The sequence below is a fragment of the Lissotriton helveticus genome, chromosome 3_2, assembly GCF_964261635.1.
Source record: "Lissotriton helveticus chromosome 3_2, aLisHel1.1, whole genome shotgun sequence".
Taxonomy (NCBI): Eukaryota; Metazoa; Chordata; class Amphibia; order Caudata; family Salamandridae; genus Lissotriton; species Lissotriton helveticus.
The window spans coordinates 251067252-251089497 of NC_136062.1; the positions used below are offsets into that span (position 1 = coordinate 251067252).

Genomic DNA, 22246 nt, shown 5'->3' on the forward strand with positions numbered 1-22246 from the left:
GGTATCAACAAGCCTTCCTGGTACTGATCACTCCAATCTGGTGCTCACAAACGTGGTTCCCTTCCCTTCCCTTTTGGAACTGGCATGGGCCTCACAGTTACGGCTTCCAACCTTTACCAAGATCTTAACAGACCCCCAGGGCCAACCCCATCCCCTGGTCCTCCAGGACCATCTTCACTTTATGACATGGTGGATTTCAGGTGACGTTGGTAGGACCTTAGACTTTCGCAAGCGTGGAAGGGTATACTCAGATGTGAGTCCCTTGCTCATTGCACCATCAGGATTCAAGCAAGCCGGGCCGACGACGGCTGAAATGCCAGAAACCGGTACCCGGAAGCTTGTTTCCTTCCCAGTATGAGAATTGGCTTGGTAGTTTGGTTTGTCCTGTTCCCATCATGCACTGGGACAGGAACAGACTAATTTGCATGTAGCCAGGTTCTGAGCTGGGATGGTGCAGTGAGCTAAAAAACGGTGATGGATCAAGCCCTGATCTTTGGACTGGGTAAGAGTGGTCTGCTTAATTCAGACACTCTGTTCATCACCACCCCCTTTTCTGAATCATTTTGTCCACCATAAGCGTGGAAGGGTATACTCAGATGTGAGTCCCTTGCTCATTGCACCATCAGGATTCAAGCAAGCCGGGCCGACAACGGCTGAAATGCCAGAAACCGGTCCCCGGAAGCTTGTTTCCTTCCCAGTATAAGAATTGGCTTGGTAGTTTGGTTTGCCCTGTTCCCATCATGCACTGGGACAGGAACAGACTAATTTGCATGTAGCCAGGTTCTGAGCTGGGATGGTGCAGTGAGCTAAAAAACGGTGATGGATCAAGCCCTGATCTTTGGACTGGGTAAGAGTGGTCTGCTTAATTCCGACACTCTGTTCATCACCACCCCCTTTTCTGAATCATTTTGTCCACCATAAGCGTGGAAGGGTATACTCAGATGTGAGTCCCTTGCTCATTGCACCATCAGGATTCAAGCAAGCCGGGCCGACGACGGCTGAAATGCCAGAAACCGGTCCCCGGAAGCTTGTTTCCTTCCCAGTATAAGAATTGGCTTGGTAGTTTGGTTTGCCCTGTTCCCATCATGCACTGGGACAGGAACAGACTAATTTGCATGTAGCCAGGTTCTGAGCTGGGATGGTGCAGTGAGCTAAAAAACGGTGATGGATCAAGCCCTGATCTTTGGACTGGGTAAGAGTGGTCTGCTTAATTCAGACACTCTGTTCATTACCACCCCCTTTTCTGAATCATTTTGTCCACCATAAGCGTGGAAGGGTATACTCAGATGTGAGTCCCTTGCTCATTGCACCATCAGGATTCAAGCAAGCCGGGCCGACGACGGCTGAAATGCCAGAAACCGGTCTCCGGAAGCTTGTTTCCTTCCCAGTATAAGAATTGGCTTGGTAGTTTGGTTTGCCCTGTTCCCATCATGCACTGGGACAGGAACAGACTAATTTGCATGTAGCCAGGTTCTGAGCTGGGATGGTGCAGTGAGCTAAAAAACGGTGATGGATCAAGCCCTGATCTTTGGACTGGGTAAGAGTGGTCTGCTTAATTCAGACACTCTGTTCATCACCACCCCCTTTTCTGAATCATTTTGTCCACCATAAGCGTGGAAGGGTATACACAGATGTGAGTCCCTTGCTCATTGCACCATCAGGATTCAAGCAAGCCGGGCCGACGACGGCTGAAATGCCAGAAACCGGTCCCCGGAAGCTTGTTTCCTTCCCAGTATAAGAATTGGCTTGGTAGTTTGGTTTGCCCTGTTCCCATCATGCACTGGGACAGGAACAGACTAATTTGCATGTAGCCAGGTTCTGAGCTGGGATGGTGCAGTGAGCTAAAAAACGGTGATGGATCAAGCCCTGATCTTTGGACTGGGTAAGAGTGGTATGCTTAATTCAAACACTCTGTTCATCACCACCCCCTTTTCTGAATCATTTTGTCCACCATAAGCGTGGAAGGGTATACTCAGATGTGAGTCCCTTGCTCATTGCACCATCAGGATTCAAGCAGGCCGGGCCGACGACGGCTGAAATGCCAGAAACCGGTCCCCGGAAGCTTGTTTCCTTCCCAGTATAAGAATTGGCTTGGTAGTTTGGTTTGCCCTGTTCCCATCATGCACTGGGACAGGAACAGACTAATTTGCATGTAGCCAGGTTCTGAGCTGGGATGGTGCAGTGAGCTAAAAAACGGTGATGGATCAAGCCCTGATCTTTGGACTGGGTAAGAGTGGTCTGCTTAATTCAGACACTCTGTTCATCACCACCCCCTTTTCTGAATCATTTTGTCCACCATAAGCGTGGAAGGGTATACTCAGATGTGAGTCCCTTGCTCATTGCACCATCAGGATTCAAGCAAGCCGGGCCGACGACGGCTGAAATGCATGAAACCGGTCCCCGGAAGCTTGTTTCCTTCCCAGTATAAGAATTGGCTTGGTAGTTTGGTTTGCCCTGATCCCATTATGCACTGGGACAGGAACAGACTAATTTGCATGTAGCCAGGTTCTGAGCTGGGATGGTGCAGTGAGCTAAAAAACGGTGATGGATCAAGCCCTGATCTTTGGACTGGGTAAGAGTGGTCTGCTTAATTCAGACACTCTGTTCATCACCACCCCCTTTTCTGAATCATTTTGTCCACAATAAGCGTGGAAGGGTATACTCAGAGGTGAGTCCCTTGCTCATTGCACCATCAGGATTCAAGCAAGCCGGGCCGACGACGGCTGAAATGCATGAAACCGGTCCCCGGAAGCTTGTTTCCTTCCCAGTATAAGAATTGGCTTGGTAGTTTGGTTTGCCCTGATCCCATTATGCACTGGGACAGGAACAGACTAATTTGCATGTAGCCAGGTTCTGAGCTGGGATGGTGCAGTGAGCTAAAAAACGGTGATGGATCAAGCCCTGATCTTTGGACTGGGTAAGAGTGGTCTGCTTAATTCAGACACTCTGTTCATCACCACCCCCTTTTCTGAATCATTTTGTCCACAATAAGCGTGGAAGGGTATACTCAGATGTGAGTCCCTTGCTCATTGCACCATCAGGATTCAAGCAAGCCGGGCTGACGACGGCTGAAATGCCAGAAACCGGTCCCCGGAAGCTTGTTTCCTTCCCAGTATAAGAATTGGCTTGGTAGTTTGGTTTGCCCTGTTCCCATCATGCACTGGGACAAGAACAGACTAATTTGCATGTATCCAGGTTCTGAGCTGGGATGGTGCAGTGAGCTAAAAAACGGTGATGGATCAAGCCCTGATCTTTGGACTGGGTAAGAGTGGTCTGCTTAATTCAGACACTCTGTTCATCACCACCCCCTTTTCTTAATCATTTTGTCCACCATAAGCGTGGAAGGGTATACTCAGATGTGAGTCCCTTGATCATTGCACCATCAGGATTCAAGCAAGCCGGGCCAACGACGGCTGAAATGCCAGAAACCGGTCCCCAGAAGCTTGTTTCCTTCCCAGTATAAGAATTGGCTTGGTAGTTTGGTTTGCCCTGTTCCCATCATGCACTGGGACAGGAACAGACTAATTTGCATGTAGCCAGGTTCTGAGCTGGGATGGTGCAGTGAGCTAAAAAACGGTGATGGATCAAGCCCTGATCTTTGGACTGGGTAAGAGTGGTCTGCTTAATTCAGACACTCTGTTCATCACCACCCCCTTATCTGAATCATTTTGTCCACCATAAGCGTGGAAGGGTATACTCAAATGTGAGTCCCTTGCTCATTGCACCATCAGGATTCAAGCAAGCCGGGCCGACGACGGCTGAAATGCCAGAAACTGGTCCCCGGAAGCTTGTTTCCTTCCTAGTATAAGAATTGGCTTGGTAGTTTGGTTTGCCCTGTTCCCATCATGCACTGGGACAGGAACAGACTAATTTGCATGTAGCCAGGTTCTGAGCTGGGATGGTGCAGTGAGCTAAAAAACGGTGATGGATCAAGCCCTGATCTTTGGACTGGGTAAGAGTGGTCTGCTTAATTCAGACACTCTGTTCATCACCACCCCCTTTTCTGAATCATTTTGTCCACCATAAGCGTGGAAGGGTATACTCAGATGTGAGTCCCTTGCTCATTGCACCATCAGGATTCAAGCAAGCCGGGCAGACGACGGTTGAAATGCCAGAAACCGGTCCCCGGAAGCTTGTTTCCTTCCCAGTATAAGAATTGGCTTGGTAGTTTGGTTTGCCCTGTTCCCATCATGCACTGGGACAGGAACAGACTAATTTGCATGTAGCCAGGTTCTGAGCTGGGATGGTGCAGTGAGCTAAAAAACGGTGATGGATCAAGCCCTGATCTTTGGACTGGGTAAGAGTGGTCTGCTTAATTCAGACACTCTGTTCATCACCACCCCCTTTTCTCAATCAATTCCTCACCCAGCAGGCGTGGGCCCCAGGAACTACCAACAGGTACAAATCGGCCTGTAAATGATGGGTTCATTGGTGTGTGGAGAAACACTTGGATCCCATTGGCACCAATGTCATTCCTGGCAGAACTATTTCAAGAAGGTTTGGCATATTGTACCATCAATTCCTTTGAGTCTGCTATCTTGGCAGGCCATTCTCCAGAGAACAATGTTCCAGTGGGTGAGCACACATGGCTAAGTAAGCTCCTCGGAGGCATCAGGATGTCCTGTCCTCCGGGGCCCTGGTATGCGAGCTTGTGGAAAGTCAATCTGGTCCTACGTTTGTTGACCTCCTGGCAAGACCATCAATACCTATCGAGGAAGAAGATCTCGAAGCTGGCAATGTTGCTCCGACTCATCTCTGGCAAGTGAGCTTCAGATGTAAGAGCTCTAGATCTCCCAAAAGGGTCACTTTTAACATCTCCAGGAGAACAAAGACGAGTACCAGGTGGGTATCTTATCCAGCTTTTCCTGATAACCCTAAGCTCTCTGGGGTTGGATGCCTTAAGGCATATGAAGACATGACAATGGAGGTTCGCCCTCCGGGAGAATGGCAACTCTTGATTGTCGCCAAAAAGCCTTACAAGACCGTGTCCACTCCCACCATTTCCAGATGGGTTATGGAAGAAGCTGTTATTGATATCAGTGAGTTTGGAGCTCACTCCACCAGGGGAGCCATGGCCTCCAAGGCTGTTCATGTAGGAGGCAGACTGGAGGATATCATGAATGCAGCAGATTGGTCCCCAGATTCTACTTTTTTTTTTTTTTTTTTTTTTTTTTAAAACCTTTATTGTACAAAGAAAGCTCACAAATACGGGCCTACAACCCCACGGGCTGGCCACCACACGGTAAAAAATGTAGCAAAGGAGAATAAGTTCTTCACAGGATATGACACCAGGAGCACAGGAGAAACAACAAAGGCCATCGAGCAATCAGCGAAAACAGGATAACAAAAGGTTAATTTTCTAATACGGGGCGGGGGAACAGAAAAATAACGGGCCGTGGAAGGAACAACAGGGGAGGGGCCGCGGCAAGCCGCCATTTTACGAACACAGGATGAAACAAAAAGCCATACAGACATAGCTACCAGAGAATATACACATAATCGGAGTACAAAGAAGCTACAATGGCATCAGTCAAACCGCGCTCACCCTTCACCGCCCCCACCCAAATTGTAGAGACAGAACCAAAAAGGCCCCCATTGCAAAATACAATACGATATGCACCCCAACGGAAATAAAGAGACCCCCATAAAGGAGGAAGGGGAAGAGGGAAAAAGGGGACAAAAGAAGGGACTCCCACCAAATCACGCACCCCCAGGAGACAGGACAGAACAACATGACCCGGCAAGTGATATACCAAAAAGTCGACACCAAAAGAACCAGCGGACCACAATCAGACACACACCGGAATACGAACGCCACAGAAACTCCCCAGGGGGACACATGAGGAGACAGAGTCCCGAAAAGATGAATACACAAGAGCCATAGAACAAAAAAAAGGAAGAAATGAGGGGGGAAAAAGACCCCCCAATAGAGACAGACCCCACCCACCCACCCCTAAGCCCACCCTGCACCCCTGCAGAAGGCTACGGCCTACCCCCCCGCAGCGTGCCTGTCGCCCTAATTAGAACCCGAAATATAGCGGAGTAAAGTTAAGTCGGAAACAGAAGACAAAAACGGGAAGGGCAGGGGAAGGGAACATGGGATGGGAGACACATACATACACATACATGGGGGAGGGCCGGAAAACAGGAGGAAACGCACCCGGCCACCCGCCTGAGCCGAAGGTCCCAGACCCCGGGAAGCCAAAGATTATCAGGTTAAAGTCCAAGAGCACCAAACAATCACACATAACCATACCAGGACACATTGACCATCCAAATCAGTACAAGACTACCGCACGCAGATGCCAGTGCACATCAGCCCTGTCCCTGTTTGTCCAAAGTAAGAACAGTCCGGTCCAGCGAGGACCAGGCCACGACGAACAGAAGGCAGACAGCAGGAAAATACAACGGCAGTCCAGAAAATACACGGGAAGTACCACACGGAAGATCCAGGAAAGTCACGAAGTGTAGCAAACGATGCAGGCACAGGTCCAAGGATATGTCCCAAGAAACCGACCCATCTGGGCCAGCACAGGAGAGATCGCCGGGCAGCGGCGGCAAAAAGGAACCGGGAGAGTCATGAAAGTCAGGCCGAGCAAAATCCAGCTCCCGGGCCAGAGGCAAAGGAGGCAGAGCCGGAGGAGGAGGCATCATCAAGTTCCGCACACCCACGGACGCGGTCGTAGCCGGGGCCAATTCTGCCAGGATAATTCCAGCCGTACCCCGCAACGGCAAAGCCACATCCGGTCGTGGGGGCCCGGGAGGCCCGTAGCGAGGAACCATCTCCGAAGTAATGACAGGCGCGGCCACCAAGAGTCGCCAGGAGAGCAGGGCATCCAGGATCTCCTTAAGTGTAGGAAAACCTTTACAGTATTCGGGACCCGGGCCATGCGGCGGGCCTCCAGCGCTCGTCCAGGCCCGGCCGAGACAATTGGGGTCGGTCGCCATTCGAGAGCCCAACAAGGCCGCGCGGCCGCCAACCTCCGCCGGGGCGACGGAAAGGCAAGTATAGTCGCGCCGATCAGCGGCAGAGCACCCCGGGCAGGAAGGGGGGCCACCAGAAGAAAGGGACCTCACCGGCCACCCAACGCCGCCGGTTCCGTTCTCCGAGTCCGGGCGGCAAAATCAAAATGGCCGGGCCGGAGAACAAAGGGGGAGCAAGCCGGATACACAAGGAGCTCCGGCAATGGAAGGCAGCGCCTCCACCAAAGGCCTCCTCCCCACGGGAATCAGCCAGGAAGGACCTCCGGCCCACACGAACAACAGCCTTCCGACCACCTCCACCGCGCCCCGAAGGGCAGCACCGCAGGCTCCGTCCGGCCCGGGAGCCAGCAAGAAGAGCCAGGCCAGTCCGCCTCCAACGCCACAAAACGACCGGGGGGCACCGCCCCGGATCCACAGCAGCCAGGACAACCGGAACAAGAGGTAAGTGCCTGCAGGGCGTCGTAGCACTACCACACAGCAAAGAGGGCTTCCCGGGGCAGGATAACAGCAGGATAAATGTGAAAATACAGGCGGGCGAACGGAGCCGAGCTAAAGCGCGGCCATCTCGGTCGCGAGCTAGGCTCCTCCCCCCCAGATTCTACCTTTAAGAGGTTTTATTTTAGACCAATCTACTAGGTAAGTAAGCTTTAAACATGCATAATCCTGACATAGAATGAACAATTTCCTAGTTAGCATGAAGGAAAGTTTCAATCTATTTAGGACGCTGAGGCGAGGATTATCCCCCCATGGCATACAGTACCATGCATCCCACCCTGGAATGTAAAAAGGGGCATTAACTCTACACTATAATCAGACCCCCCAGGATATAGCGGCATGGATTGGCAAATTTAGCGGCACAAAAATGAAAATTTAGCGGCACAAAAATGGAAATTTAGCGGCACAAAAATGGAAATTTAGCGGCATTTAGCGGCATTTTATTTTGGGGTTTTTGCAACACCAAACACAGATATCTTACTGTTTGAGTTATTTGACAACATGGAGCTATGTACATTTTGTTTATTTACAATTCAGCCCATTTGTTTTAGTTAAAAGGCATGTTAATCTTGTTAAAATTGTTTTCAAATACAGCTAATTACTGTTCATACAGAATACTATATGCATTTAATGCAGCATATATTTTACATGAGCGTCAGATGACCCAGTTATCATTATAAACTATTTGATGGCCAAGCAAATTAAGATTGTGTAATGTACTCAGGGCAAATAATTTCTCGTTCAGCCTTTTCTTTTCCTATTTGCAATTTTGGAAGGGCTCCAAACCCGTTTTGGAAAGTGTAAATGACTTAAAAAATGGTTTTTGCACATTTCAAAACCACAGGGAAGAGGATCAGCCTCTGCTAGGAAAGTTGCCTGCTGAATCGCTCATATTTAATTTACAGCTACCTTTAGATACGTTTTTGCATAAAAACAGCATTTCGTAGAGCAAGAGACCTGTCCAGACCTTTTTTAAACTCCATCTCTTCACAGGTAGCAACATTCAAAGAAAAGAAACTGTCTCATCATTGGTTTGCTACCCATCATTGTGGATTATGAATTACACTGTGAAGCAATATCCGTAAGAACCACATGATTCTGGCAGCAGCCATGTGGTTACATCTCTTTTAAACCACAAGCAAAAGAACTGTGCCCTACCACTGAAAAACTTCAGTTTTGTCATAAACTCAAATAGTAACGTTTCAGGACACATTTAACCAACTACAATGCTAACACACTTTCAAATATCTGCTCTCATATTTTATTCACCCTCCCTTAATTCTTTTGTCTTTCAGTTCCTTATGCTGATAAAATGTTGTCAAGTCTGAAATGTAATTCTGTTTCTTCTAAATTTCCTGACAATGAAAGACTAGTCATATTTATGAAAGCACAGCTCAGCTCCCTGCTGTCTGATATCATCCGAATCTGCCAACGCTACAGAGACAGATCTAGCTTTTGAGAAATTTGTCACGCACAACCATGTTGGGGCAGGAGGTTTAGAGCATAGCGCATTTTTCCTTCATGCAAAACTATAAAAAATTGTAAAAGGAGAGACAAGTGGTGGGACACGTCAGGACCGCACAGTTACCGGGTTTTAAAATATACAGAAACCAAGGAAATTGATGTGTGGTATGAATCGTGCAACAGCCCTTGCAGAACTCTCTTCAGCACACAGAGTAGATCACTTTACCCAAGGCCGGGCGAGGCCTGCAATAAAAGCTTCTCTCTCTCTCCTCTTCCACATCTCCACTGCCCCCCTCCCACCCGGGCAGCGCTTCTTATTAACGAAGCTGATTTTAAACTTGCCTACCTAGCCTCCCTATGTGTGCGGCGGGCCCCCACCAGCGTGAAGGACGGACGGTACCTGTCTGTGTTCTGTTCGCCGGCCGGCTTTCCTCTTGCTCCGAGTCCGAGTCTCTGAGGAAGAGTCTTCGTGTGTGTCGCTGCCGCTTCGTGCTCTCTCCCCCTCTTGCTGGTGTGGTGCTGGTCTTCTCCCTCTCTCGGCCACCTTCCTCGATCTCCTGGCTCCTTCTCTTCTCGTCGCGAATCAATCCTGGGGGAAATGGAAAATGGGTGCCTCGCGCCTTCTCTTTTAAGGCGGAAACGGGCGGAAAGGACGGCGAACGGCGGAAACGGCAAATTTCGCGGGCTTTTTGCCAAATATCGCGGCATTTTCAGAGATCGCCCGATTTCATCGCGAAATTGCGATAAGCTGGAGGGTCTGTATAATGCACTGTACAGAGAAGTATTCTGGGTCTTACTTAACTGCAGTGTAATACTTAGTATTATGATACTAAATGCTATGCTTTCTCTTTATATGACAACAGTTGCACTATGTAAATGTTATTTGACTATTGTAGTCGTACGTAAAAGTTGCTTAGCTATCTTTGTGATTATTGTAGATATGCTCATATGCATTGTGGCATTTTGCAACATGTTATCCATACCTGACATATGGTGTACTTTCAGGAAATTCTAACGTTTTCTCCCCATATCCTCTTAGGCTCGGAGTCAGAGACGGAATGAAGAACAACACGCTTAACTTCCGTCATTGAAGAAGAGGAAGGACTATGTTACATTATGTGATTATAGACTATGAGACTGTTACTGGATAGGACTATTTGTTTCCATGTTTGCTCCCTATGGTTCCTGGGAGTTGTAGTATTGTGAAGGTGTTGTTTTATTATTAATAAAAAGCGAAGAAAGATATGCATAATCCTCTCCTCTGCGTCCTTAATAGAATGTCTCTTTATTACAGACAATACTCTACATACATCAACTACATTAAGGTATGACGACATACATATTCAGAACAAGTTATAGCAACCATGGGCATACACAACACTGTATATACTAATCAATTGGAAGGGGGAGAAGGAAATGTCTGATCCCTCAGTTTCCTTAGGTTAATGCAAAAAATCAAATGGGGAGGAATCACTTGTCCTGCATGAACCAGGGTATGCAGGAGATCGTACAACGGTGTCTCCAATAAAAAACCCTCATGCACGTGTTGGGTAGTGTGGTAAGCGGTATATCTTGGTTCTCCGCTCTTCAAACACGTGTGTGCATCATCATAGGGTTAGTTTCGGTATGCAGCCTCCACCAGGAGGATCTTACCCTTGGTAAAAACAGTAGTGACCCAGTGATGTGGACAGTGTACAGAAATATATTTAAAAATCCCCCGGATAACCAGAAAAAGAATTTTATTAGATCTGGGTTCGGGTGGATCCCATGAGGGAATGCCCAATTGGCGTGCGCTCTGTTGAAAAGATTAAGTTTTCAGGACGCACTGGCATTAATAAAGATTAAGATGGCCGACATGTTTCAGCCCTCTATGCCGGGATTCGGACTTAAGGGCTTTCTTCAGGACCAGTAGTGGTAGGTGAAAGTGATACTGGTTTGCTAAATTTTAGCAAGCAAGTGTTAGAAAAGGGAAATTATCAACCTGTTTCTTTTCTTCAAGGTCGCGATGTACCTATAGATCAAAACAAAAATTATTTTTCTGGTTATCCGGGTGATTTTTAAATATATTTCTGTACACTGTCCACATCACTGGGTCACTACTGTTTTTACCAAGGGTAAGATCCTCCTGGTGGAGGCTGCATACCGAAACTAACCCTATGATTATGCACACACGTGTTTGAAGAGCGGAGAACCAAGATATACCGCTTACCACACTACCCAACACGTGCATGAGGGTTTTTTATTGGAGACACCGTTGTACGATCTCCTGCATACCCTGGTTCATGCAGGACAAGTGATTCCTCCCCATTTGATTTTTTGCATACACAACACTGATCATGCTCTTATATATTTTTTCTTTTAGAAAGGGCCCTGAGGAAGGTACCTCTCGGGTACCGAAATGCATCGGGCTCGCGATAAAGTTGTGTTATGTGTTAATATTGATTGGATTTGTTGAAAAAGAATTATGATTACTGATCTCATGTAAATACTGTGTTCTAAAAATGATTTATGAGTGACTTATAACGTGATTGAAAACATGAACTTTGATGCAAATAAGAGTAATTAAATGAATGAAAAGTGTTTGTAATATTCATTGATTAAGTTTGAAAATAGCAGAAGGTGTGAGATAACACCACGTGAACAGTGCATGACTGGACTAACCCACAGGCTTGTCTTAACCCAAGTATAACCTAGGAGTGACAACCCTTATCAGTCACAGCACCGTTGGATTAGAAGTTTAAGTATTATAAGAGTAGGAGTGCTCCCCAAGCACACCCCATAAATTGACACTCCCATCAGTCATGCCAATGGATGTTGATACTTTGCTTGAACCAGTAACGGCCCATGCACTGTGTTGTCCCCAGCGGCTACCAATTCTGATGACGGCATTCATTGAGATCTCACAGATGCAAAATGCTGACGATGAGGTATGAGAGGAAACAGGCACACAGGTATCAGCTACTACGAACATTGCTAATGCGACCATGTGCGGCTGATCTTCTTAATGAGGTAATCCAACTCTCACCTACAATGGTAGACTAATTCTTTACAGACTTAGAAGATTTGATGTTTTCCCCAAACAATAACACTGACTTTTGATTTGGCACACAGTGTTCTGAGAGACTTTGAATTCGACCTTCATTTTTTCAAAACAAAGTTCCAAATTTGGAACTCTTTTTCCTATGATTAATTTTTTTTTCCAAATTTGTATTTTTACTCCTATTTGGCACAAAGTATTCTGCTTAAAGTAGAACACTATTTGACCTTGTCCTCATACCAACAGTTGTATGTAATATGACATGAAATGGTTTCTGCATCTTTTTCTTCTGTATTTATGAGCCATTTCATAAATTTATTTTCGTATTTCACTCAGACAGCATTTACAAATGTCAACTTTATGCTTAGAATGAAACATTGCTTTGAATGCCTACAGCACCAAATGCGCTTTTGTGTACAACCAGTACCACCATTGCATTTGTATGTGTTTTGGGTGGGTTTTAACACATCATATTTAGATATGTTTAACGTGTTTAAAATTTAGTAATGTCATACATAAGAAAGTGGAGTGGGTATTGTATGGCGTTTTAGATTCCGAATGGATTTTTCCGATTCATGCCCTTATATAGGCACAACTCACGTCGCCCATATAGTAGGCATAGAAATCAAGCCCTTATTTAGGCATAGCCCATGCAACCCAAATACAGGCATGGCTACTTCCATCCGTTCACCAAACGTCACAACGATTTCTTGGAAAACCAGCTTAAGCCGTTAGGGACTTCCCCTTGCTTGAATATTGATTTCTCCAAGAATTCAGTTAGTTTTACAATGAACACCTATTCCTTAGGGGTTCATTCATGATGTTCATATGCCCGACTTTACGTCAAATATGGCATTCCTAAACACCTTCAAGGTATAAATATACCTTCACTTGCTATAGCAAAGCACGGTGGTAAGGAGCAGTTAGTCGACCTACTTGTTTGACGCAGCTCGCTACAGCAAGTGCCGAAGGACGCCAACTCTCCAGCTGACACACTGATCAGGAAGCTGCCCTCCTCTGCTGAGAAATCCAGCTCTAGTGTTTCTGACTCCCCTTGCGGGGTGTTGGGAAATTGAGTCTCGAGACAGAGATGCCAGACCTCCTTCATTCTAAGGTATGGAAACCTTTGGTAGATTCTTTGCAAAAACTAAACCTATGCTAAAGACCATACTTACTTCTTCCCTCGTACTAGACATAGGTTAAGTACATTGGGGTAGGCGTATTTTAGAAGCACCAGTTGAGTATTTTAGCCTGTGTTATTTATGTATGTATTTTTATATGGCTTACAAACCATACAATGCTATTACAGTATTATTTTATAATACTATTCTTGCTGAACGCATTATACTTTGCATTCTGTTTAACGATTGTAGCAGTACACCTCTCTTGCATGAGAAAGAAGACTGTTCAATAAACCTTTTATTGAAAACGCCAGTCTCACTAGTTCTCTGCAACTCTGTAGAAACGAAGCATGCACGATTGACTGAGTGAAATACTTATCTATTGTTTCCACAACTCTGAAGCTAGTTATTCCAGTCCTAGGGAACAAAGTTGTCATGTTTAAGCGGTTGTTAGAAACAAATCCCTTCTTGTGAATTCGAGAAGGTTTCTAGTGACCTCCGAGCTAGCTGGCACTCACTATTAAGTTTAGTATATTCGATAGAGACCTACTGACCTAAGTCCTACATTATATCTATAGGATATCTTATTCCAATATGCAGAGCCTATTAGGAATATAGGAACTACACTACAACACATTAGCATTTCTGACAGCGTTCACAATTTCCGCAATTAACAGAAGCGTAAGGCCCATGCCCTGGTGCAGTGCCAATTTGCTTAAAAACATACTGTCATATACTATTGGTATCAGGGGCTAGTATTACTCTAATGGCATTACAGGTGGGGTGGAAGCTCGTGTATGCATAAATGATATGAATGAATCCCAAATATCTTTCGGGCGGGACTGAAGAGGCATCATCTCCCAGAAGTGGGCCAGCTGGTCCTGACAGTAAGCGGCATCTCTCAACCATGTCGACACTGTGGGGTCCGCCATTCCACCCCAGTTCCTAGCCGCATTGTGCTTAGCTGGTATTAATAGTATTATGATGAGGGGCGGAAGGTGGATGGCTCCTCCCTCACATACCCAAGGAGGCAGAACAGCGGCGTAAAGGGAAGTGGATTGCCGATAATTTCCTGGAGGGTACAATGCGCCAGTAGTTCACGATTAAGGGGCATTCCCAAGCCATGTGCAAAAACGAGGCCTGGGGTTCATAGTATCTCAAGCAATTAGCCTCCTCTCGCAGTCCTATGTGCTTAAGTTGTGAGGGAGTGTGGTAAAGCCTATGTAAGAACTGAAAGTGTATAAGGCGCAGCCAGTAGTTAGGTGAAAGGGTTGCAGTTTGCACACAGCAATATGGTCATTGTTCATCAGTCACAGGAGGGTCTACATCCTGGCTCCATTGAACCTGAGCGGTGGGGACGCATACAGGTGCTTTATCTTGCATCACCGTGTAGAGTCTGGTGACAAGTCAACGGTGCGAAGTGAGTGTGTGACAGTATATGTTCTAGCACATGTAGCGTCCGTGAAGGAGCCGGAAAGGTCGAATGAAGTGACCGAAATGCGGCCCTAAGTTGTGTGTAAAGAAGAGTATCCACCATGTTAGGTTTAATGGTATCAGTCCGTACAGGTGCTGCTGCTAAAAAATGATCATTCGGGTACAGGTCTACATGTATAATAAGGAGTTTATTCTTGGCTCGCCTACACATTCCGCCATCCATCATTGTAGGCAGTGTAGGATTATGTGCTGTAGGTATAGAGGGGGCATATAAACAAGAGCCACTCATTGCCGCAGACCTTCCAATGCCCATCTCACACACTCCACTGTATCCGCTGCAGCGCATGTGTGTTTGTAGGGCTGATAGAGTACTGTAGCAAATGGGACCGAAGCGACTAGGCCTGCCTCCACCGTGGCATGCGGCTGAAATTCAACCGGATATATAGCATATAGCTACATGTCAGGCGGGTAAACAACTTTTACAATGCAACTTTTACCACGCAGTGCCTTTACAACGCAACTTTTACAACGCAAACCATTACAACGCATTGCGCTGGGGGGCGCTCTAGGATAGGGATAATGTTAAATGTACTATCCAACACCTTCCCTACTATCCACGGGGACTGGAGTTGGAATAGTAAATTAAACAATTGACTATCCAGTGCCTAAAAGCACTATGCGTTGTAATGGTATGCGTTGTAAAAACCACGTTGTAAAAGCATGCGATGTAAAAGCATGCGTTGTAATGTCATACATCCGTCAGGCGAAATGAGACCGCCCTGCCTGATGGGCAACTTGAGAGTTTCCCAGGCAATTCTAGGCTGTTTTCCAGCCCATGTCAGGGTGATCAAGTTGGACCGTAGACGTATGAAAAAGTGCAGTGTAAGTGGCATGGGGTGATTTGAAAACAGGTATAAAAATTTGGGTAACACAACCATTTTGACAGTGGCCAGTCGGCCTGTCAGCAACAATGGGAGGCGCAGCCAGGCACGAATTCTCTCCTCTAACCAAGACATTGCTCTACCATAGTTGGCCTGCCAGAGTTCGTTCATGTCACGACTAAGCCATACTTCCAACTATCTAACAGGCACAGATGCCCACTGTAGATTGAACTCTGATAGGAATGGTGACATACTTGCAGTTAAAGGAAATATAACAGGCTTAGCCCAGTTTATGGATATGCCTGATAGCCCCCCAAACGCAACAACCTCCCTGATAACGGGGTCTAAATTTTCCTGTGGGTGTCTAATATAAAGTGCGACATCTTCAGCATACATGGAGATCAAAATTCCTCGCTCATGAAACTGTATACCCCGATGGGCGTGATGCTGACGTAGTCTCGCTGCTCCATGGCAAGTGCAAATAGGAGGGGGGATAGAGAGCACCCCTGCCTCATGCAGCAAGATATGGAGAAAGGGTTGGACAACAGCCCATTCACACGCAGTCTAGCAGTGGGGGAAGTGTATAGTAGCTTGATAATGGTTAGAAATTTACGACTAAGCCCCAAGTGCTGCAACAATTGGAATAGGAAGGGCATTGCAAAGAGTCAAACGCCTAAGTGGCATCTGAGAGGGCGGCGATTGCCGTCAGACCCGGGTCTACGCCGTGCATGACTGCAAACAGAGTTCTAAGATTTTGAGATGTAGAGCGGTCCGGTACAAACCCCAACTGATCCGGGCGGATCATGGCAGGGAGCAATGGGGCCAGACGATTCGCGATTCTTAGCTAAAATCTTGTTATCAACATTTATCATCGACAGCGGTCTATAGGAGTCGCATGATGTGGCAGGTTTACCGGGCTTGAGGATAGTGACAATGACCACTTCTCGAAGTGACGTGGGGAGTTCTCCTGCTTCTACGGATGCTTGATACATAGCAAGCAGATGTGGAGTTAGAAGGGGTTCGAACTCCTTATAAAAGGAAGTTGTGTGGCCATCAAGACTGGGTGCCTTGTCATTCGGGAGGCTGCCGATAACCTGTTGGACCTCCTCCTCTGTGAACGGGTAGTATAAGTATTGGTGATGTACAACATCTAACCACACTAACTGTATGGTTTCCAAGTACTGTTTAATGTAATCAGAGTGTGACGGTGATTTGGTAGAGTAGAAGTCGGAGTAAAAAGTAGCCATTGTGTTCAGTATGTCAGTGGGGTTTGTATGATATCGTAGTTGTCCATCAGTAAGACTCACTATATAATCATGTGCTTTATGCGGCCTAGTAAGTAGTGCTAATATCCTTACCGGTCGCTCTCCCTCCCCATATCTACAGACTTTTGTCTCCCGGCTCAGATAATGAACCTCTCGATCCACCTCTTCATTGTATTCTGATAGCGTTTCCCGCTTTCTAGCCAAAATACCCCTGTCATCGGTTTGAAACAATTCAAGCTCCATCGCTCTCAGCTCGGACTTGCAAGTCGCGCTTGGATGTCCTTTAATATACCTGCTTGCTTAGCAATACAGACCTCTCGGTTGACAGCATTAAAGGCCTCCCATAGCACAGATGGGCACTTGACCGAACCAGCATTCAGTGCGGTCCGTACCTCTGAATGGAAGATCTGGTCGCGCAGAACGCCAGCCAGTAAACCCCAGGAGAAGGCCCTTAGGAGCACCTGGGGTAGCACTAATTCCAACATTACCGGGGAATGGTCGGAGAGTGTGCGAAGGAGTATCGAGGTGCCGGTTATCCATGTCTGGACCTCCCTAGTGACAAGCCAGTAGTCAATGCGTGACCATGCTCCCGTAGCAGATGTAATACATGTACCCTCCCTGCGCATCCAATGTAAGGATCGCCAAGCATCAACTACGTTTTGATCCTATGTTAGGATGTGGAGTTGTATTGCCTCTTTCATGTCAGGGTCCAAGACCACATTGAAATCCCATCCCCTCACTAAAAAACTCAGGGCAGTCTGTGTTAAGGCCATAGATGCAAGCAAGTATGATTGGGAGTTGGTGTAGGGTGCCAGGTAAAAGCACAAATCGACCTTCTGAGTCTACCTTGGCTTGTGTGAGTTGCCATGTAGATTTATGGCTACTCCCCGGGCATAGTTAGAGTAGCATGAGATGTGTGTCTCTGCGCACCATCGAGCACGTAAACGAGCAGTTTTAGAGGAAATAAGATGAAGCTTCTGCAGGAAGCAAATGACAACTTCGATGACGTGTCAGGTATGCATGTACGAGATGGGCTTTTCTGGCATCATTTCGCCCACGAACGTTCCAAGTAAGACATCTGCAGCTAGATTCATGAAAGGGCCGTTTTGCGAGTCTTTAATAGCGATTCATAAGGAATCGCTATTAAGGACTTGCAAAACGGGATTCATGTAGGAATTGCTAAATAAATTGCGATTCCTACACATTCCTTATTTGCGATTAGCAATTTGCTAATCGCAAATAAGGATGCGATTTCAAGGGTGCAGGGGTGTCCAAAGGACACCCTGTAGCACCCCTGAAATGAAAATGTACACATGTGTTGCGCACACACATGTCCAAAGGACATGTGTGTGTGTAACATGCAACTTAGAAAAATGCATTTAAATGCATTTTTCTAAGTTTTAGCTATTTACCACGAGGTTTGACTTCGTGGTAAATAGCGGTTCTAAATTGCGATTTCTCAATTTCAAAATGTTTCATGAATGGCATTTAAGGAATCTCTAATAGAGATTCCTTAAATGCTAATCCTCGCAAATGTGCGATTTCTTTATTAGCGAATTTTGCATTTGGGATGATGAATCCCAAATGCAATAATTGCGCTCGCGAAGGGCCAGATTCTCAGAATGAATCTAGCTGTTGATGCCTGTGGTTATACTACGGTGTGGGAGAAGTGGCTGACCTGAGTGCCTCTGAAGTCGTAGGTTCATGCATGGGGCAGCATCATGGTGCGGAGGCCGTCGGGTATGCAGTCAAAGTATGTGAGCAAAATCCAGAGCATTACTCTCATTCTATCAAGAGAAGGAGGGAGGTAGATAAGAGTAGGGGGAATGACCTGTGTTAGATCAGGCGTGTGTACTAACCAACATAACAGTGATACATTGTAATCCAAGAACCCACCACCACCCACTCCAACCCCCGAACTCAGAAGAGATACCAAAACCCACCCAGAGCCCACCCCGACCCCAAGATCAACAGTGAGGCAACAAGTAGCCAATAACTCAAATACAATCCCACAGAAATAGGACTCATCCTGGGGGGCAGAGGAAAGCCAGGCAACACCCCAGCCAAGGCAAGGCTGGGTGGCTGAACCGACATCTGTCGCTCACAGTGTTTTACATCACGTTAGCACTGCGCTCGTATCACAGCCAGGCCAGGGCTCAGGAGCTGCCGTTGTCCTTTCCCCTGAATCCGGTTTTTGGCTGTAGACTCCTTTCAGGGATGCTCCTGTGTCAGCTACCCGTAGGCAAACGTTTATAACTCCCCAATGTACACGGATAATGAGAGGATAATTTGTTCAGCCATCGGAGCCCCTCTATCAAGCGGCCATCTCGCTGCTTGGCTAAGCTCCGCTCCAAACTTCAGAACCCTTGGTCTCCCTGAGCACATTACCAAACAAACCTGCACCACCAGGCACCTTTTGGACCCAATTTTCTCCCCAATCAGCAACATTGCAGTCAACAAGCAAGCAACTATGTTCTGGACAGACCACTCCCTCGTCAGTTTCAGCACACCTCTCCAATAGCCCTATAGACCTACCTCTACCGGAACCATCAGCTGCAGCTGGGAAAGCATCAGAGAATAGAAGTGGACTTCCTCCCTCTCCATGCACCACCTTAAACACACCTGCAACTTTCCAAAAGCCATCAAGAACCTCAACAAGAACCTCAACAGCTTGATCACCGCATGTGCTGACACCCTAGCTCCCCATCAAGCGCCACCCAAGGCCAAGGGCAAGCATGATCTCAGGCCAGCTGGTATACAAAGGAATTCAGGCTGATGAAACACCACTGTAAGCAACTAGAGTTTAAATGGAGAACAAGTCAAGACACCACAGATAAAGACATCTTCAAATCAGCCCTACAACACTTCCACTAGTAGATACAGAACACCAAGTGCACTGCTCTTGCAGATCACATTGATGCTGGCACTAACACCCATCCTTAACACCTCTATAAACTCGGCCATATTTGTGGACACCTGGAATAGCCGCCTCTTCTACCACCAACCACCCAGACACTTCCGCTATGCAGGACTCCTACTTGCATACGTGCCATGCCGACACAGAACTTGATCAAGGGGACAGGCATTCTCTTACATCGCTCCTAAAGCATGGAACGGCCTCTCACTCCACATCAAAGCCACATCCTTGCTTCTTGAATTCCGCAAGAAACTGAAGACCTTACTTTTCAATTAACCAATCTACCATAGGCAGGGCTAGACACACATAACCGCTCAGCAGTAGATACCATCAGGGTTGATAGTGCGCTTTACAAACGCACATGATATAACATGAGCTCCCTGTGGCCTAATCCTGGGTGTGGGAACACTAGGGCCGGCTATAGGGTGGTGCAACCAGTGCGACCTCACCAGGTGCTGACCTCGGGTGGTGGCGTAGTATTTGAAGTATATTATGGTTTTAAAACGCCTGTTGCTGCATTCCTGAACTTCAGCAATTTTCAGGCAACAATAAAAATGTCAAGATAACTCCGGTAATTAATGTTCTTCCTAGAGAGATCAAAGGTTTGTCTAGTGGAAGTTTTTGACTTATGGTAAAGTAGCGCAGAGCGTTGATATGCCTGCTGCAAAGAACGTGTAACATTCACATCACAAAGTGCATATAAAGTAAATAGGTCATTGAGTTGCTGCTTTTGTCTGAGAGATCCTTTGTTACTTGCAGTTTATAAATTATAATCCTAACATAGATCAGTGAGCTATTAATCGTCATCAAAGATCTGCATGCAAACTGCAAGGTGCAGATTAGGACTTTATGGTATTTTCCACCGTTCTTTAGGTCTCGACCTGACATCAGCAGTGCATGCGCTGCTCTCGTCATACGAGACTTCTTGGAATCGATACGATTCCAGAAGCCTCGTCCCAGCTCTCCCTTCAGCTTTCATTTGTGCACGTCGTTTGGCGTCACAAATTATGGCTAAAGCAGTGCAATGATTGCACTGAAGGCATGCCAATTATTCCTTGTTGCCACCCTGTCTCCTTTTAGGCACGCCCACTGTGATTGGATTGTTTACGGGCGGATTTACACTTCCCTTTAAAGGACTCGAAGCACCTTTTTTAGATTTTGCAGCGCCGTCCACATGCTTGTAATGGCCGCTGACAGCCTCTCCTTCTTCAGCCCCCCACCCTCGCGAAATGTGGAATTCTGCTGCATCATCAACACACCTCATCTCTCTGGTGTTTAGCTTTTTAAAGCAATCTATTCATGCATTCATTTGCGCATTATGATGAGCTGACGAGTATATTTCGTGTGAGGCGGGGTTGGACTACAGAGGTATGTATGAATGGTCAGAGCCTTTAGAGCCAAAGATCTAGGTCAGCAGAGCTGCTTTAGAGCCAGAGAACCAGGTCAGCAGATCTGCTCTAGAGCCCAAGAACCAGGTCAGCAAAGCTGCTTTAGAGACAGAGAACCAGGTCAGCAGAGCTGCTTTAGAGATAGAGAACCAGGGCAGCAGAACTGCTCTAGAATCAGAGAACCAGGTCAGCAGAGCCACTCTAGAGCTAAAAAACCAGGTCAGCAGAGCTGCTATAGAGCCAGAAAACCAGGTCAGCAGAACCACTCTAGAGCCAGAGAACCAGGTCAGCAGTGCCGCTTTATAGCCATATAACAGGTCCGCAGAGCTGCTTTAGAGCCAGAGAACCAGGTCAGCAGAGCTGATTTAGAGCCAGAGAACCAGGTCAGCAGAGCTGATTAAGAACCATAGAACCAGATCGGCGGAGCTGCTTTAGAGCCATAGAACAGGTCAACAGAGCTATTTCGAGCCAGAGTACCAGGTCAGCAGAGGTCAGCAGAGCTGCTCTAGAGCCAGAGAACCAGGTCAGCAGAGCTGCTTTAGAGCCAGAGTACCAGGTCAGCAGAGCTGCTGTAGAGCCAGAGAAACCAGGTCAGCAGAGCTGCTTTAGAGGGAGAGAACCAGGTCAGCAGAGCTGCTCTATTGCCTAAGAAGCAGGTCAGCAGACCTGCTTTAGAGCCAGAGAACCAGGTCAGCAGAGCTGCTCTAGAGCCATAGAACCAGGTCAGCAGAGCTGCTCTAGAGTCATAGAACCAGGTCAGCAGAGTTGCTCTAGAGCCCGAGAACAAGGTCAGCAGAGCTGCTCTAGAGCCTAAGAACCAGGTCAGCAGAGCTGCTCTAAAGCCAGAGAACCAGGTCAGCAGAGCTGCTTTAGAGCCAGAGAACCAGGTCAGCAGAGCTGCTTTAGAGGGAGAGAACCAGGTCAGCAGAGCTGCTCTAGAGCCAGAGAACCAGGTCAGCAGAGCTGCTTTAGAGAGAGAGAACCAGGTCAGCAGAGCCGCTTTAGAGGGAGAGAACCAGGTCAGCAGAGCTGCTCTAGAGCCAGAGAACCAGGTCAGCAGAGCTGCTTTAGAGCCAGAGAACCAGGTCAGCAGAGCTGCTCTAGAGCCAGAGAACCAGGTCAGCAGAATTGCTTTAGAGCCATAGAACCGGGTCAGCAGAGCTGCTGTAGAGCCAGAGAACCAGGTCAGGAGAGCTGCTGTAGAGCCAGAGAAACAGGGTCAGCAGAGCTGCTTTAGAGCCATAGAACCAGGTCAGGAGA

The 22246-nt window shown here is 47.1% G+C and overlaps 1 protein-coding gene across 2 annotated transcripts in view; it reads right to left on the bottom strand.

Annotated features, from left to right (window-relative positions):
• CLK3 (CDC like kinase 3) overlaps positions 1–9554 on the bottom strand; it is a 497011-nt gene extending 487457 nt beyond the window's left edge. The window contains exon 1 of one of the 2 annotated variants that reach the window (XM_078685141.1): positions 9344–9554. The gene's annotated coding sequence lies outside the window, so the exon portion shown is untranslated. The remainder of the gene's footprint in view (positions 1–9343) is intronic. The other variant, XM_078685140.1, reaches the window with a different exon arrangement.
• Between the last annotated feature and the right edge of the window lie 12692 nt (positions 9555–22246).